General features: G+C 37.2%; 1 pseudogene; it reads left to right on the top strand.

Moving 5' to 3' along the window:
- The first annotated feature begins 8,564 nt into the window (after positions 1-8,564).
- LOC150060763 (large ribosomal subunit protein eL33 pseudogene) lies at positions 8,565-11,346 on the top strand (annotated as a pseudogene).
- Positions 11,347-17,333: the final 5,987 nt, after the last annotated feature.

Genomic DNA, 17,333 nt, shown 5'->3' with positions numbered 1-17,333 from the left:
TAATGCTGCAATGAACATTGTTGTGCTAGTAGCTTTAGTATGCCCATGTTTATGGACATTTGGGTTAATTCCCAGGAGTAGCATTTCTAGGTCATATGGGAGCTCTATGTTTAGTCTTTTGAGGAATCATCATATTGTTTTCCAGAGTGATTGAATGAATTTACACTCCCACCAACAGTATAGTTGCATTCCCTTCTGGCCACATTCTCACCAGCATAACATCTGTTGTTATTAGATTTCTTGATAATGGCCAGGAATAAGAATTTTATGGTGCTACAAGCATGGTGGGATGCATAAAAGATATGCTTACTAACATAAGAAAGCCAACTCACTTAAAAGTATATGTACAGGCTGGGTACTGGTGACTCATACTTAACACCAGCTAAACAACAGGCTGCTAGCTTGGGTAGAAAAATCTGAGATACTCTTATCTTCAGTTTACTAGAAAAGAGTCAGAAGTGGAGGTGTGCCTGCAATGGTAAAGCCCTAGCCTGAAACAAAACAGCCAAGCAAGGCTACAGGGTCTCAAGTTCAAGCCATTTACACACATACAAAATATATGTATAATATGAATAATTGTTCTATACAGAACTCATACTCAGGGACTCTGTGGCCAGTTACTTAATAGGGGAAGATTAGAGCTTTTCTGTCTAGCTATTCCTCTTACTTTTCTTATTTTTGCAGGAGAATTCCTTCTCTCTGACAATCCCATTTCACTTCCTATGAAAATGTACTGTCCGACATGCTGATAATTAAAATTCTCTTAAATGCTTGAGTTGTCATTATGAAAGCCTTAAAAGGAGTAAAGTTTATTCTGTGTGAGGTCATTGGGAGAAAGCAATCAGGAGTAGCTGAGAGACATATTCCAAGTGTCCACAGTGTGTCAGACACTGAGGGTTGCCAGATGATTAAAGGGAGCTTTCTCCTCTCAAGGACTTCACAGCCACCTAGAAAGGAGCTTGAAAATAAATGATCATGAGTTGATAATGCCATTCATAACACACAGGGCTTTGGGAGCAGTTTTTCATTCATTCATACACTTACTGAGCGCTACATATTGGTTAGATAGGCTCAGGGTAGAGAGGGTAAGTGACAGTAAAAGTAAATGAAAGAGATCAATGAAAAAGACATATATTCTGCTTTTTCTCCCTTGTATTTTTGGTCCTTTTCCCAAGAAAGCAATAGAAAAGGAAACCTTTTTATCCCTGGATTCTGTTGCGTAAGTAGGTTTTAGATGTACCTTTGTAACTACTATCTTTGATTCTAAATGCATATGAATGACCAATTAAACCAGACATATTCAAAGAAATGTCTCACAGTTTCCCTGCACATTTGAAGCTATTGTAAACATTCATTTCCCCAGCCAAATTAATGGCTTGGGGCCTTCTGGTGAACAGGGGTGCTATACATTTGCAGGATATGATTAGGTGGTCAGTTTTCAGTGAGACTATAATGCAACGAACTTAAGACTAAATTAGTTTTTATCTCTTGCTACTAATCTTGTATGATCTTAGACTTGTTACTATAAATATCCATAGCAACTGCACAATAGAAATGGAGAGTTGTATATTTTTAGAGGAGATAAAATCTTTTTATATCAAGATTTTCCTTTTCAAATTTGTTTCTAATTCAGTCTCATGATAATCTTATAAGGCTGATTATACATTATGCTATTATTTTTCTCATTTACAGGTAACAACAAAATAGGGAAAATTAAGTGACTTGCCTAGGGTTATAGAGAATAGCATCCTGAGCAAAGCCTGTGCAACGTTACTGTTCCTTCAATTCTCAGCTTTTGAGTGTAATTAGAAAATGTTTATTTGGTTTACCTAAAATGTATCTAATTTTTAATGTATTTCTGTCAACAAATATATCCTTTATCTACTGTTTCATTTTAACTTACCTCTTAACTTACCAGGTTTTCCTAAAACTTGGGAGTAGTGGTACTGCCCTGTCAACTGCTTTATTTTAGCTCAGTGCGACTTTAGCTATAGAAAATTAATATCTTTCAAAGAGTTAAAAGTAAAACATTCCTATTCTGCTCCTATGAAAGATCTTAAAGAGCTGGAAAGATGGCTGAGGTCCTGAGTTCAAAACCCCAGTATCACAAAGAGGGAAAAAAAGACACTCACTTGCATTGACTCACTCTGATATTCTATCCCTAGAGAGCTCACACAATTCCATTTCACAGCTATTCATCTTATTTCAGCTAACATGCATGTCAGGTCATGAACTCTCATAGACCATCTTTACATAGTCTTCTGTAGGCACGCTTGGCATCATACATATGCACATTTTATATATGAGGTGCTCTATACATGTTTGGTAAATTAAATTAAATGGAACCATTTATCTGCACAAGAGGTGGTGACTAGCACAGACACAATCCCTCTAATGCATTCTCTTTGCCTACTTAGCAAGCTTCCCCCTGCAAAGATGCATTAATGTTAGTGGCTCTGAATAATGAGGCTGAGGTTGTTTAAAACAGCAGGCTGGCATCAGATGAAACATTTCCATATCATTCTCGATTAAATAAAACATTTACCATTTCATGCTTTCTTCCCTGGTCATTTTGCCTTGTCCTTCACATCAGTGATTCGTTCCACATGGCCACTCATTTAGGATAATAGCAGGCCAAGAGGCGTGACAAAAAGAGACAGGGCCATACCTGATCAGCAATATTCCATTATGCGCCTTTGTGCTGGGGGCCTGGTAAAGCTGTCACTATCTTAAAACAAAGGAACTGTGCTTGAGTCTGCATATTAGGAACTCAGGGACTGTAGTAGCAGTGTTGAAATTATATAGCAAAGGGAATAGAGAGGGCTATAAAGAGAGGCCATGGCTAAAAGGAGCTGCCTGTCTGTGTCCAGTCAAACCCCAAATATTTTTCAGCACTAATTATATGTACAGTCCTATGATCCCTACTGTGGGAGTTATGAGAAAGAAAAGATACATTCCTTAGACTTCAAAGGGGAATAATAAAAAGGGGGGGATAGTTACCAAAAGCATCCTAGGAAAGGGACCAGTGAATATTCAGGCCCCTGACAGAGAGGTTTTTTCACTGAGGGCTTTGGGAAACTGGTAGAAATAAAATAAGGATAACAGAGAAGCATGCAGCTCACTCCTGTAAACCTCGCTACTCAGGAGGCTGAGATATGAGGATCGCAGTTCAAAGCCAGCCTGGGCACTAAAGACTGTGAGAGTCTTATCTCCAATTAACCACTAGAAAAAACGGAACTGGCACTGAAGTTCAGGGGGTAGGATGGAAGCCTTGAGCTGAAGAGCTCAGGCACAGCACCAGGGCCCAGGATCCAAGCCCAACAACCAACAAAAACAAAAAAGAAAAGAAGAAAAGCTGAGACCGTGGTGCTGAGTATCTTACACAGGACCCCCAGGAACAATCCCAACTGCATTTGTCTAGAGACAAATGTCTTAGTGTCCAGCCCCAATGACAAATACACTCTGCATTTCCTCATTGTGAAGTCTCTTGGGCACTGTAGGATATTTGCCCTCTAAGGGGCAAAATTACCCCTAGAACCATGTCCTAGAGCAGAGATAGGCATGTGTGAGGTGTGTGTGTGTGTGTGTGTGTGTGTGTGTGTGTGTGTGTGTGTGTGTGTGTGTAGAGGGGAGTTATCTACCATACCAATGAGTTATGACTTTGAAATTGTAATCTCTATGTAATGGAAAGTTCTGCAACACTGGTGCAGACTGGAAAGTGTTTGAAGGTAATTTGAACGATGGGAAACATGCCAGAAACAATGAAGTGGGGAGGAAAGGAAGAAAGAAATCTCAAAGCCATTACAATAGTACCCAAGCTTGATGGAGGAATAAGGGGAGGGTGAGGGAGAGAGATTGAGAAAGACAGATGAACAGATAGACAGATAGACTCACTCAGGAACTGCTCCCATTCACCATGTCCTGCAACTTCCAACAATACTATATTTCAATACTGCAGTTAATCTGGTATTTGAGTGCTGCATTCACCTCTATGGAAATCAAACAGCAGAACTCTTGCACCCAGCCTGTGGGCTTCCCTGGAGGAAAGCACAGCTACCAGCAGCAGCCAACATAATCTGTAGCTTGGGAGCCTTGGCTGAGAACACTCCACATCATGGTGGTGAGAACAACAACAAAAAAAGAAGCCATGGAACAGCCCAGAATCAGGCATGTGGTGGAAATCCTTAGGGAACATCTCTCAGGTCCTCAGACAGAGAAGGTAACAGCAACTTCCAAACCTCCAGAAGCCTCCACGGCAGCAAATGCTGCTCTCCATTCTCTCTATAAATTTAAAATTTATATCTAATTATGATAAAATATGCTAGCAAGATTTATTTTTTGCCAAGTGCATTAGCAAGAAGTGAAAAGGGAGAAAAAAAACCCCATATTTGAGGCTCTTCATTTTGAAGGCAGTTTCCGAGTTTATTGGCATGTTGGATGCAAGTTAGATAGGAAATAAATATTTTAATATTTATCAGTACGTTTGGGGATTTTTTTAAAGAATATGCTGACTATTTAAAGGTGCTCCATGGGTAATCGGGTACTATGAAGAATGAACTTCTGCTTTGTTATCAACTGGTTGTAGATAATTATGTATCGCTTTGATGGCCCAGCAACCTAGGATCCTCTGCAACTCAGTAAAGATTCAGAAAAGCCAGGTCTGGAGAGACGCCTTTTCTGGGACACACTGTCTCCATGTTACAGCCATGAAATTGGTTAAGAGAATTATTATAAATTATCTGCTTTGGGATTTGGATTGGAGAGAAGTTTTAGGGTCCCGTTTGCCTTTATCACGAACAGAAGGTTGTGTCTTGGCTCAGGTGGTAGAGCTTTTATTATGTAGGAGGCCCTTGGAGTCCTAGAACAAAAGAGACTTGCAAATGTGTGACCACTTCAAAGTGTGGAGTCATCCTAGTAAATGCAAAACCAAAGAAAAACAGAAACTTCCAGTGAAGTAGTTCTTATTCTCCAATGAAAAAACGTTTCCATCTCAGTGACAATCAATACCCAAAGCATGTCTCACAATTGCCTTCATTTTTTATTAATAACATATGTCAAATGAATGGGTCTGATTCCAGTGAGCTGCAAAGCTTGCTGGAGGAAGGAACAACCTAAACAGGAGAAAGTCATGCAGTCTAATTTTTGAGGAAGAGACATGGTTTATAAGCTCATAAAGCGCTCCCTCCCTCCCTCTCTCTCTCTCTCTCTCTCTCTCTCTCTCTCTCTCTCTCTCTCTCTCTCTCTCTCTCTCTCTCTCTCTCTCTTTCTCTCTCTCTCTCACACACACACACACACACACTATAGAATGTAGACACACTGGCAAAGGATTTAAATCGATTTTATATAATCACTTTTTCTGAGCTATCGTCACTTCAACAAGATTCATATCTGTAGCTGATTTGAAAAGAATTGTGACTAAAATATCAGAGCTGCAGCTCTTATTGAAAAATTCCTCTCCATAGATTATTATTTTTTCTGACACTTAAAAGCCTAATGCCAGAAAGAAATGAAATCCCATTTTGCATCTGCCTCTTTAAATGCATGCTTTTAACTATCATAATTCCTAAGCCTAGGTTCAAATGTATCACCTTGTTCCAAAGAGAACATTGGGATTAATGGCTCAGTATTAAAAGCAGAAACAAAAAGCAATTGCTTTGGGAGACACTTAAGTACAGTAATACCTAGCAGAGTAAAGGGTTTGATGCACGGCTGGAAAGCTAGTTTTGCATTTGTTATCAAGGCAATAATGTTGAAAAGTAAAAGATTGTTCTTCCATTTACTGGCATTTTGAAACTATGGATGTAATTTATGTGTTTAACCCTTGGTAAAGTGGATGCAGTTACTGCAACATTGAAAATCAATAGAAAAGGCCAGTTCAAGTGTCTTTCCTGCTTTGTGTTTTGCAACATACTAAACTGGCTGACAACTGTGATTCCATATTATTATCCCTTCTGAGAGTCACAGCACTCAACCCATGGCAGGTCCTCTGTGTGCTCCCCATATTGCCCAGTCACTAGAGAGTGAGATGTAATCAGCTGACAGGAAATATAGATGTCTCCAAGTACAAGTAATAAAAATTACTATCTGAGTCTAGACTAGCTGGAAAGCAAGCAGAAACTGCTTGAAACTGTGACAAAAGAGATAAGGTGGTTCATGGCTTCACAAGTTTAACAAACAATAGAGAAACATTGTGAAACCTTTTTTGGAGAGATGATTTACTCTGTGGATCTATATTTGACAGTTGAAGTAGGGGAATAAGAAAAAGTGAGTAAAAATGGGGTTTGGTATATAGCAGGAATGGTTCTTTCTTCTCCCTCCCTCCCTCCCTCCCTCCCTCCCTCCTTCCTCCCTCCCTCCCTCCTTCCTCCCTCCCTCCCTCATTCTTTCTTCCTTCCTTTCCTGACTCCCTCTTCTTTGTCCCCTCCTCTCTCTGTCTCTTGTTTCTGTCTATGTCTCTGTCTCTCTCTCTTCACACTGACTTAAAGTTACAGCCTCACAATCACACTACTTGCTTGTTCAGGATCAACACACTACCACTTGAGGCAGGCCTCCAGTCTTTTTACTGGATAATTGGAGATACACTATCATAGGTTTTCTTGTCTGGTCTGGGTTCAAACTGTGTTCTTACAGGATGCAGCTTCTTGACTGAATTAGGATTGCAGCTATGAGTCACTGATACCCAGCAAGAAATAGCTTTCTAATTATGCCCTTTCCTTTTATATTTATTTAAATGGACCATCAGCTCCTTTCAAGTTGGTACTGTAGGAGAGAGATTGATCTAGTTTAGTACTAGCCAAAGGCAGGCTGTGGTGAATGTCATCAGTGCAGTGCACACCACACATGAAAAAACACGAATTCAAGAAAAATTTCCAGGTGCCAATGGCTTAAGCCTACAATGGCTTAGCTACTCAGCAAACTAATATCCAAGAAGCTTGGCTAAAAGTCACACTGGGCAGAAAATATCTGTAAGACTGCATCTCTAATTAACCAGCAAAAGACCAAGCTGAAGGTAAGAATCTGAAGGTAAAAAAAAAACCAAACCACCAGTCAGCTAAGCAAGACTCTCAGTTCAAACTCTAATACCCAGGGAAAAAAGAAAAAAAAATCTACAAACTCAGTAAGACCAGCCAGTATAACTTTTGAGTCACATCCTCAAAACACAGTGTGCTGGAAGCCATGTGCAAAAAGATATGGCTTTCCCTACAGAGTGGGAGAAGATCTTCACTAACCATACAACAGAAAAAGGCCTCATATCTAAAATATATCAACAGCTCAAAAAAATTGAATCACTTCAAAATTCATCTTCAAAGAAACAACCATCCCATTAAAAGATGGGGCAAAGACTTAAAGAGAGTTTTCTCTGAAGAAGAATTAAGAATGGCCTATAATCACATGAAGAAATGCTCAACATCTCTGGCCATAAAAGAAATGCAAATCAAAACAATTCTAAGATTCCACCTCACTTCAGTTAGAATGGCCAGGATCAAGAAATCCAATAACAACCGATGCTGAAGGGGATGTGGCCAGGAGGGATCACTACTACACTGTTGGTGGGAGTGCAAACTCATCCAACCACTATGGAAAGCAGTATGGCAGTTCCTCAAAAGACTAAACATAGAACTCCCTGTATAACCCAGCAATTTCACTACTTGGCATTTACCCAATCATCCAGAAACAAGGATGTACTAAATCTACCAGCACAACAATGTTCATTACAGCACTATTTACCATAGCAAAGATATGGAACCAACCCAGATGCCCCTCAGTTGATGAGTGGATCAACAAGATGTGGTATTTATACACAATGGAATTCTATGCTGCTGTCAGAAAGAACATTGCCCTATTTGTTAGGAAATTGAAAGACTTAGAAAAAATCATATTAAGTGAAGTAAGCCAGACTCAAAGGAACATAGACTCAATGGTTTCCCTCATTTGTCATAATCAGTAGAAACCTTGGGCTCTCCTAGCAGAGGTTTACAATAGAGCAAAACCTAGATATATAAGGCCATATAATATGATAGTAAATTAAAGGACCTCCAGGATATTGAAACAAAAACCATATAATGAGTGATTGTTGTCCTTAATATACTATATTATCTTTCATTTCTTTTGCTGTCCTTTGGTTATCTCATATTGTTACAGTATTTCACCTTGTTATTTGATATATTGTATGTGTGCTTATTTGGTTATTTGAAATTGGGTAGGGAAGGGGAAAAACAAGATGAGAGTTGGGGTAAGGGGAGGGAAATAGGGACCAAGACATGAGAAAGAATGTGTGTGAAGTAATGCACCTTCTAGCTGGTGAATATAATGTAACCCTCCTATTAATTACAATAAAAATATATGGAAAAAAGATAAGGCTTTCTCTTCTCTCAGTTCTTAGATCTGATTTGGTCCAAGGGTTAGTATTTCTCATTGTCCCTAGCTTGATGTTTTTCCAAGTTGCAGAATTTAAGTTCCTCATAAGTTTGGTTGAGGCAGAGAGGTTAAGGTGTCCATTTTACCACTGAGCTCCAACTTGGAAAGTGGTATTCTTTCCCCAGGTTTGGTAGGCAGAGAATACTATGGACCAGTTACCTTTGTACCAGTTTGTTTGTAGGGCCTACTATACCTTTGGGGAAAAATCTGTAGAAACAAGTATGCAAGGCCCTTAACATCCCGATACTAGTGTCCTAGCTAGTAAAGTTAAGGTTCTATTCCAAGAAACCAGCAACTACATGCACTTCCAGTGCCAGAGATATGGCTCCAAGATTTCTCCCAAGTAGTATTAATACAAAGGGGTCCATATGTGATAATCAAACTACTGGAAGAAAATATTTAACCTTCAAGTCCCAAGAGGAAGATCACTCCCTGTAAATGAGAAAATCTTAATAAGCTGATGTCTCTTCAAAAGCAACATTGTCCAAATACAGTAGATGCAATGGTCAAGTTCTGAAAGAGATGCACATACTTATTTTTTAAATCTGAAGCAAGCAACCAGCCTATGGTGCCAACCTAGATATAATATAGTAGTGTTTAGAAATTGACCAACTACTAGAAAAACTCATGATTTTACATAGAAAAGAATGGATTATAACTTAACATTATGTAAGACTAAACTTGAATCAAAGACCTAGATGTGTGGCAAAAGCTGAAATATGAAACTCTTAAAATAAATCATTTGAGGTGAGCTATGTAACACTGGATTTGGTAATAATTTCTTGGGTATGACATCAAAAGCACAGGAAACAAAAGGAAAAAATAGATTGTACATCACTGAAATCTAACCATTTTCTCTATTAAAAGAAAAGATCAATAGAGTGAAAGGTAGCCTATGGTATGGGAGAAAACATTTGCAAGTCATATATCTGTTGAGAGATTACTATCTAGAAAATGCACAGACTCCTAAAATTTTCCAATAATAAACAGCCCAATTTAAAAATGGGAAAACTGTTGAACATGTATTTACTCAAAGAAGATATTAAAATGGCCAATAAGCACACTAAGAAATATGTTTAACATCTTGAAATTTAAAAATATTCTAACAAAAGCAATGAAATAACATTAGATTCCTTTAGTTGAAATGTTAGAGCTCTTGGCCACCACTGGTGAGAAATGTTGCAACCCTGTGAAAAGCAGTGTGGTGCTCCTACCAAACTAAACTTACAATTGGATCTAATAATTTTATTTCTGAATATATTCACATAAGAAAACAGGACTCAGATATTTGCACACCTACTGTTTTTAGCATGTAATCACAATAGCAAAAGCTAGAACAATGCAAATGTTTGTCAGTGGAGAGATAAAATGAAGCTTATGCATAAATGAGGTATTATTCATCCTTATAAAAAGATGAAATTCTGATACATGGTTGAACCTTGGGGACATTATGTTAAATAAAATAAACCAGACACAATAGGACAAATATGGCATGAGACAAATTCTCTGAAGTGTCTGGAGTACTCAGATTCATAGAGACAGAAAATATAATAGTGGTACTGGGGGCTGGACAAAGAAAAAATGAATAGCTATTGTTTACTGAATACTAAGCATCAGTGTGGAATGGTAAGGACTGTCTGATAAAACTATATTTGGAGAAATATAATGAAGATGGCTGCACAAATGTGAAAGTTCACAATGCTACTGAACAGTTGCCAATTTTATATGATGTACATTTTACCATATTTTTTTTTGCCAGTCCTGGAACTTGAATTCAGTGCTTGAGCATTGTACTTGGATTTTTCTCAAGATTGGTGCTCTACCACTTGAGCCATAGCACCACTTCTGGCATTTTCTACATATGTGGTACCAAAGAATTGAACTGGGGTCTTTGTGTATGCTAGGTAAGCATTCTACTATTAGATCAAATTCCTGGACCTTTACCATAATTTTTTTAAAAGAAAAAAATTATATGATTTAAAATCAATAACATATAGAACATGTTTTGTAAAGACAAAGGAAAAAGTTAATCCAAATATTTAGAACATTTAGGAAGCCGAAATATCCACATTTATAAAAACAACTGAGTAACATTTTACAATCTAATATATATTGCATTGTTATAACATTTAATACTGTAGAAAAATCATGTAAATAATATTCATGGTATTCAAACAAAATATAAATTGATCATTTAGACTGGAAGTGAAAAATGTACTTACAAAAAGATCTAAGCACAAATAACTTTTTGGTTGATAATTATAGGATTTTCAAAATAAAATCCTTTTTAATGAAGATGCTAAACAGAAAAATGAAAAAGAATGCAACCTAAATGAATTTAAATAATGACAATCCATCAAAATAAAGGTAAAGCCAATTTTAGAAATGGACATGAACAAATAAAAGTTTCAAATGAAATAGTAAGTCAGAATAGATTTTCTATGTGTATTGTAATCAAGATAGATTTATCATCAATTGTAATAATGGTTCAAATTAGCAAACGTATCAATAGTATTTCTCATTGAGAGATAAATGAGTTCCTCTCTCCGCCATCTTGGAGCCTGTGGAGGCATGCTGAGAACAGGACTTCTAAAAAGGCAACATATCCAGAAGGCTGTGGTGCAAGGCCATTTTTACTGGCTATAAGAAAGGCCATCAGAACCAAATGGAGCACACAGCTGTCCTTAAAATCAAAGATGTTTATGCTCCAAGTGATACCAATTTCTACTTGGGCAAGAGATGTATACAAACCAAAAAAACAACACAGTGACTCTTGGCGGAAAACCTAACAAAACCAGAGTTATCTGGGGAAAGGTAACTCGTGCACATGGGAACAGTGACATGATTCATGCAAAACTGCACAGCAATCTTCCTGCTAAGGCCATTGGACATAAAATCCCTGTGATGCTGTACCCCTCCAGAATTTAATGAAAATTAAATAAAGTAAATCTGTGCTCTTGTTAAAAAAGAGAGAGAGATAAATGAGAAATCCATGATTATGCCAGTAGATTCAAATAAAGCAACTGAATGTTCATCATCTTTTAAAAGCATTAAAAAAAACAAAAACCTTTAGAAAACGGGAAACCAAGCCAAGATGCTGGTGGCTCAAGCCTGTAATCATAGCTACCCAGGAGGCTGAAGTCTGAGGGTAATGGTTCAAAGTGAGCCAGAACATGAAAGTCTGTGAGACTCATCTCCTATTAACCACAGGAAAACAAGAAATGGTGTGGTGGCTCAAGTGGTCAAGTGGTAGAGCACTAGCCTTGAGCTGAAGAGCTCAGGGACAGTGCCCAGGCCTACAGTTCAAGCCCCATGACTGGCAAGAAAAGAAGACAAAAAGAGAAAAAACAGAAATCATTACAATAAAAATATATGAAAAAAGAAAACCAAAAATCAAAGGTTATTTTCTTATCTTGATAAAGCTTAACCAAGAAAAGCCTACAGAAATATCATACTTAAAGAATCTTAGGACAAATTCCCTTTAAGTTCTGAAATACAACAAGCATGCCTATCAACATTCTTACTAACTGACAGCTTGCCTTACCCTCTCTGCAAATATATTTTTATTTGTATGTATATCAACATATTTATGTGATATGTCTATCAGTCTGTCTGTCTGTCTTTATCATCATGGTCAATCGTCTATCTACCTAGGCAGGTAGGTAGACCACTTTACGTGAGATCATGTTTTTCCTGGATCACTTATTACCTGGTGATTTAGCAAGGTAGAGTATAAATGCTTTGCTATTTTGATCCCACAATTGGCTAACTTATCTGCTATCCTGCTTCCTGAGATGTCTAAGGCCTTGTTAGTTCTTCATAGCTGATTAATTTCTCCCTCTTCAGTGTGCTGGTTCCTCCTCATTCCTTTCAAAGGCCTTAATTGCTTAATGAATCTCTAATTCTATTTCAGAATCAACAATGGATATACCCAGCCAGAGACAAAAAGAATAAAGACATGATAATTGATATAAAACAAAATGGAATTCTTTTTTATTTATATATACTTTTTATTGTAATTAATAGAAGGGTTACATTATATTCACCATATAGAAGGTGCATTACTTCACACATACTGCTATACTTTCTCATATCTTGGTCCCCATTCCCCCCCCCACAACCTGCCCAACATCTTGTTTCCCCCCTTCCCTATCCTATTTCAAATAACCAAATACACATATCTACAATATATAAGATAACAAGTTAAGATACTGTAACAATATGAGATAATCAAGGGACAGCAAATGAGATGAGAAATAATATAGTACATTAAAGAACTACAATCACACATTATATGGCTTTTGTTTCTGTACTAGGAGGTCCTCTCATTTAGCCTCAACCTATATGGCCTTATGTATCTAGGTTTTGCCCTAGGTTTCTCCCCTGCTAGGAGAGACCAAGGTTTATTCCAAGGTTCCTTTGAGTCTGGCTTACTTCACTTAATATGATTTTTTCTAAGTCTTTCCATTTCCTTACAAATGGGGCAATGCCGTTCTTTCTGAAAACAGCATAGAATTCCATTGTGTATATATACCACATCTTGTTGATCCACTTTTCAACTGAGGGACATCTGGGTTGGTTCCATATCTTCACTATGGTAAATAGTGCTGCAATGAACATCGTGGTGCTAGTGGATTTAGTATGCCCTTTTTTCTGGACGATTGGGTAAATGCCAAGTAGTGGAATTGCTGGGTCATAGGGGAGCTCTATGTTTAGTCTTTTGAGGTACTGCCATACTGCTTTCCATAGTGGTTGAATGAGTTTACACTCCCACCAACAGTGTGTTAGTGATCCCTCCTGGCCACATCAACAGTTGCTAAAATGGAATTATTTAATAAGTGAACTTGAAAATTCTGCTGATTAATGGATCAATATTTTCAAAACCCAAAAAATTTCTTACAATGCCATTTTTAGCAGTTTATAAATAAAATTTCTCACCAATAAACAAGAAGACTCTATATCACATGTAAGGCATATATCTCAAATAATTCGAGATCTGAGAAACCTACCAGATTTTGGAAGTGAAGGTAAGCAACCATCCCCATGATGAACTTGGAACTTTAGTATTAGTGCAATCAGAGAAACTGAGAAGCAAGGAATCAAATAGCTGTTCAAAATTTGAGAAACTCAGCAGAAATTTTTATCATACTTTTCAGTTAAAGGCATAAATATTTACTATACAGTTGTAATTAACAACAACAGTTATGTTCCACTAACACAGTAACTAAATAACAGACACTGAAACAAAATAAAAGCTTAGAAATAGACACATGTACGATGAGGGCTATTTTATGATCTAGGAGGTATCATACATTGGTGAGATAAGGAATGGGCTTTTGAAGAAAACACATTGGAAAACTATGTTCACTATATTGAATGTTTAAAAAAATAATAATTTTACATTGCCTTCCTTCTGAACTTGAAATGGATAAGAGGCCCAAAAATGTTTGCTATAATACTAGTAGGAAAATATAATAGGAATACATTTGTTGACCTGAGATAAAGAAGAGATGATTAATGCAGAAGAGGAAAATACTGGCAAACTTACCTATAACAGACAAGTTGTCAGCTTTGTAACAGGATTTGAAGGCTCTGTTTTCTATATTTACACAGACAAGGAGGTATAGTCTTCTGTAAGTTTGGTGATATAAAAATGACCAAATAGTTCACATATGAAATTTAATAAAAATTAACAAAATTTTGATGTATGATAGCATCCAAACACACATAATCAAATCTAAATATAAATCAATACTTACAACCTGAAAGTTAAAAATAAGGAAAAACAAAGCAAAAGAAAGAAAAATAGTATGAGAATACATTAAGGATATAGGATTTTGGAAATAGTCCAAGGTCATTTGTAAGACTATTCCTGGTAATGAATCACTAGATAAAGATTAATGTATTTCATTTTGTTTAAAATTTTATTTTGTAAAAATCACTCTATTGGGCTGGGATGTGGCTTAATGTGAAGCTCTGGGTTCAATTCCTCAGTACCACATAAACAAAGAGTGCTGGAAGTGGCCTTGTGACTCAAGAGATAAAGTGGTAGCCTTGAGCAGAAGAAGCCAAGGGATAGTGCCCAGGCCTTGAGTTCAAGCCCCAGGAGTGGCAATAAAACAAACCAAAAAACAGCAAAAAAACCCTCAAAAACTCCAGTAAAGGAAGGAAATATGAATATGAAAAAATGTACATTATCTTGTATTTTCTTTCTGAATAGAAGATAATGCAAATTTCAGGGCTGGAGGTAAAGACATTCATTCTTACAGTTCTGGGGTGGTAGCAACATACTCTCTATTTTGTTTCTATTGGAAACATCTATTAGAAAAGTCTTCCAACCTTTTATACCTAACAGTAAAATAAGCAAAAAAGTACATTCAAATATTCTGTCAGCGATAAGAAAGGTCTGGTTTGTTTTTGTTATTTTTTCTTCTAGTTCAAATAGGTCTGAGGTTCTTTTTTGTAAGAATGTTAAGTGCTCATGGTCTAAACTGTAGGTAGGCTATGTCTTCTGGGGGCAGCCAGTAAGCTGCTGTGATGTATTCTGTGGTAAAATAAGGTCATTCCTGGACAGGGAGACACTAGTGTTTTTGCACACACTGCACATGGAGAAAACACCTATCTGAATGGGGATTGGAATCCACATAGCCACTCCTTGGGGTGATAAAATGGCATGGTATCTTCCAAGAACCTTCTAAAGGATATGCATAGGATTTGTCATTTTTCAAATAAGCCAGTGAGAGTCAAGCAGTTTGAATCTTTTTAAAGTTCCTTCCCAGAGGCTTGATTACACCTGGTTGTCACTCAGGGACTAAGATTAAACCTACTGGAAGAAGTACACCAACATTGTGAGTGTGTGTGTGTGCGTGTGTGTGTGTGTGTGTGTGTGTGTGTGTGTGTGTCTTTTCCAATCAAAATTGGTTCTCTACCACTTGAATCACAGCTCTATTTCAGGTATTTTTGCTAGAGATTAGAGTCTCATGGACTTTTCTGCCTAAGCTGAGTTCAAATAGATGTGACCCGCCAGTGCCTGACTTTATTTTTTTTAAATTAATATACCATTTATTATTTATTCCTCTCACTTTCCTTCCTTGTCTGCTCTATTCTTTTTTCGTTTTGTTTTTATTTGCCTTTCTTCTTTACCCACTTTCTCCACCTTTCCCCTCTTCCTTTTTGTTGTATCATTTTACAAATGATCAGCTATCGGGAAATTTTATCTCATTTTAGGTAATAACAAGTGAAAGTAATAAAAACAAAAATTTGATGTAAATTCTAGCTGGATTCACTTCTTGGCAAAACTCTAAGCCTGATTTTATTGTTCTTTCTTCAGAATGTCTTTTTTTCAAAAAGGACATTAGTAATTGTTATAATAATTTTGTAACTCCCAAAGGCATCTTGTCCTACACAGAATCAAAGGAAAAGTAATACAATTTTTTTTTACAAAAAATGTGATTCAGGGTTGGCCAATATTCCATTCATATTTTGAATTTTAATCTGTTACCAGCAGAATAGAGAAACACTAAATTAAGTGCTGTTTATATAGCTGTAGTTTCATGGATACTTGTTTGATTCTTTGGTAAATACTGAATGTGGATGTGTACCTGGCACTATTCTACATGCTTGTGGTTCAGTGGAACACAAGACAAAGTCTTCCTTCTCTTGCATAACAGTATATAAATGATGTCTGAAAATACACAAGTGAGTAAAGTAAATCAGGCTTTGATGAGGGTGAGCACTGGTGAGACAGGGGGAGGGACAGAGAGTGAACCAGGTTGAATGTGGGGCAAATAGTGTATTAGCATGTATAAATACAGAACAATAGTACTTGTTGAAATAGATTTTTAAGAAGGAAGATTTGGACAAGGGAGAGTGATAGAAGGGGTAGAGTTGACCAGGATATATGATGAACATGTGTGAACATGTCACATCATAATGAAATCCACTTGTACAAATAATGTACTGTGAGAATGAATGAATAAATAAATAAATGTGGGGCTGGATGTGTGGGTCCAGTAACTATCAAGTGGTAGAGGAGGATCATGAGTTCAAACCCTACTACTGCCAAAAAGAAAAAGAGAGTGAGAGATAGAGAAAGAAAATAAGGAAAAGAGAACAAGAGAGAGTGAGAAAGAAATAAACATATACAAGTAAATTATACATTATAAGGAAAGCAAAAGGACCAACACGTCACAGCGGATGGAGAGGAGCATGGCAGAGATGGAGACAGGGAAGGAAGAGGAACCATGAGGAGGCTAAATCCATGTGGCCTCGAGCATCTTTACAGAGTGGAATAATAGGCAGACTCCAGTTTGCCTTGATTGTCCAACATCTCTCATCCTTATTCCTCTCCTTTTACTGGCATTCTTATCTCATTCCTCCTCTGATAGTTTGCAATTTTAATTATTGATATCCCATGAAATCTTGCTTTCTGACATAGATCTGAAAAACATAGCCCTGATAATGTAAGGTTCTTCTGAGGGGCATTTCTTTAATGTACCTCCTCTCCTGATGGATTATGCCAGAGTTAGGTCACTGCTACGCTTTCATAGCCTACTGCAGAGTCAGGAAGAACAAAACACTTTTGCAATTTCTATTTTACATACCCACATTTGGGTGCATGGGTTAGTTATCTAACCAGAAGGAGGAGGGGGGGAAACTGTAAAGCAAAATATGCAGAAAAGGCACATTAAAATAGCTCCAAAATTTATGCAGAAATATAAACTAGGTGAAACTATATAAGATGAGTCAGAGCAGAGCAATAAACTTTGTGATTTCTAGGTTGGGAAGTACAAGAGCCTTGAAGACTGGGAGGAATGAGATTCTTGCAAATACTTGTGTTTCTTAGACTTGGGGAGTAGATATGCTGCTTGTTGTGGTGGTTTGAGGAGAGTTAAAAGGCTTCCTTGGTTGCCAAA

Source organism: Megascapheus bottae, chromosome 7, assembly GCF_031878675.1.
Source record: "Megascapheus bottae isolate mThoBot1 chromosome 7, mThoBot2.hap1, whole genome shotgun sequence".
Taxonomy (NCBI): Eukaryota; Metazoa; Chordata; class Mammalia; order Rodentia; family Geomyidae; genus Megascapheus; species Megascapheus bottae.
Note: the sequence above shows the minus strand (reverse complement) of the source record. Positions and strands in the feature narration are given on the sequence as shown.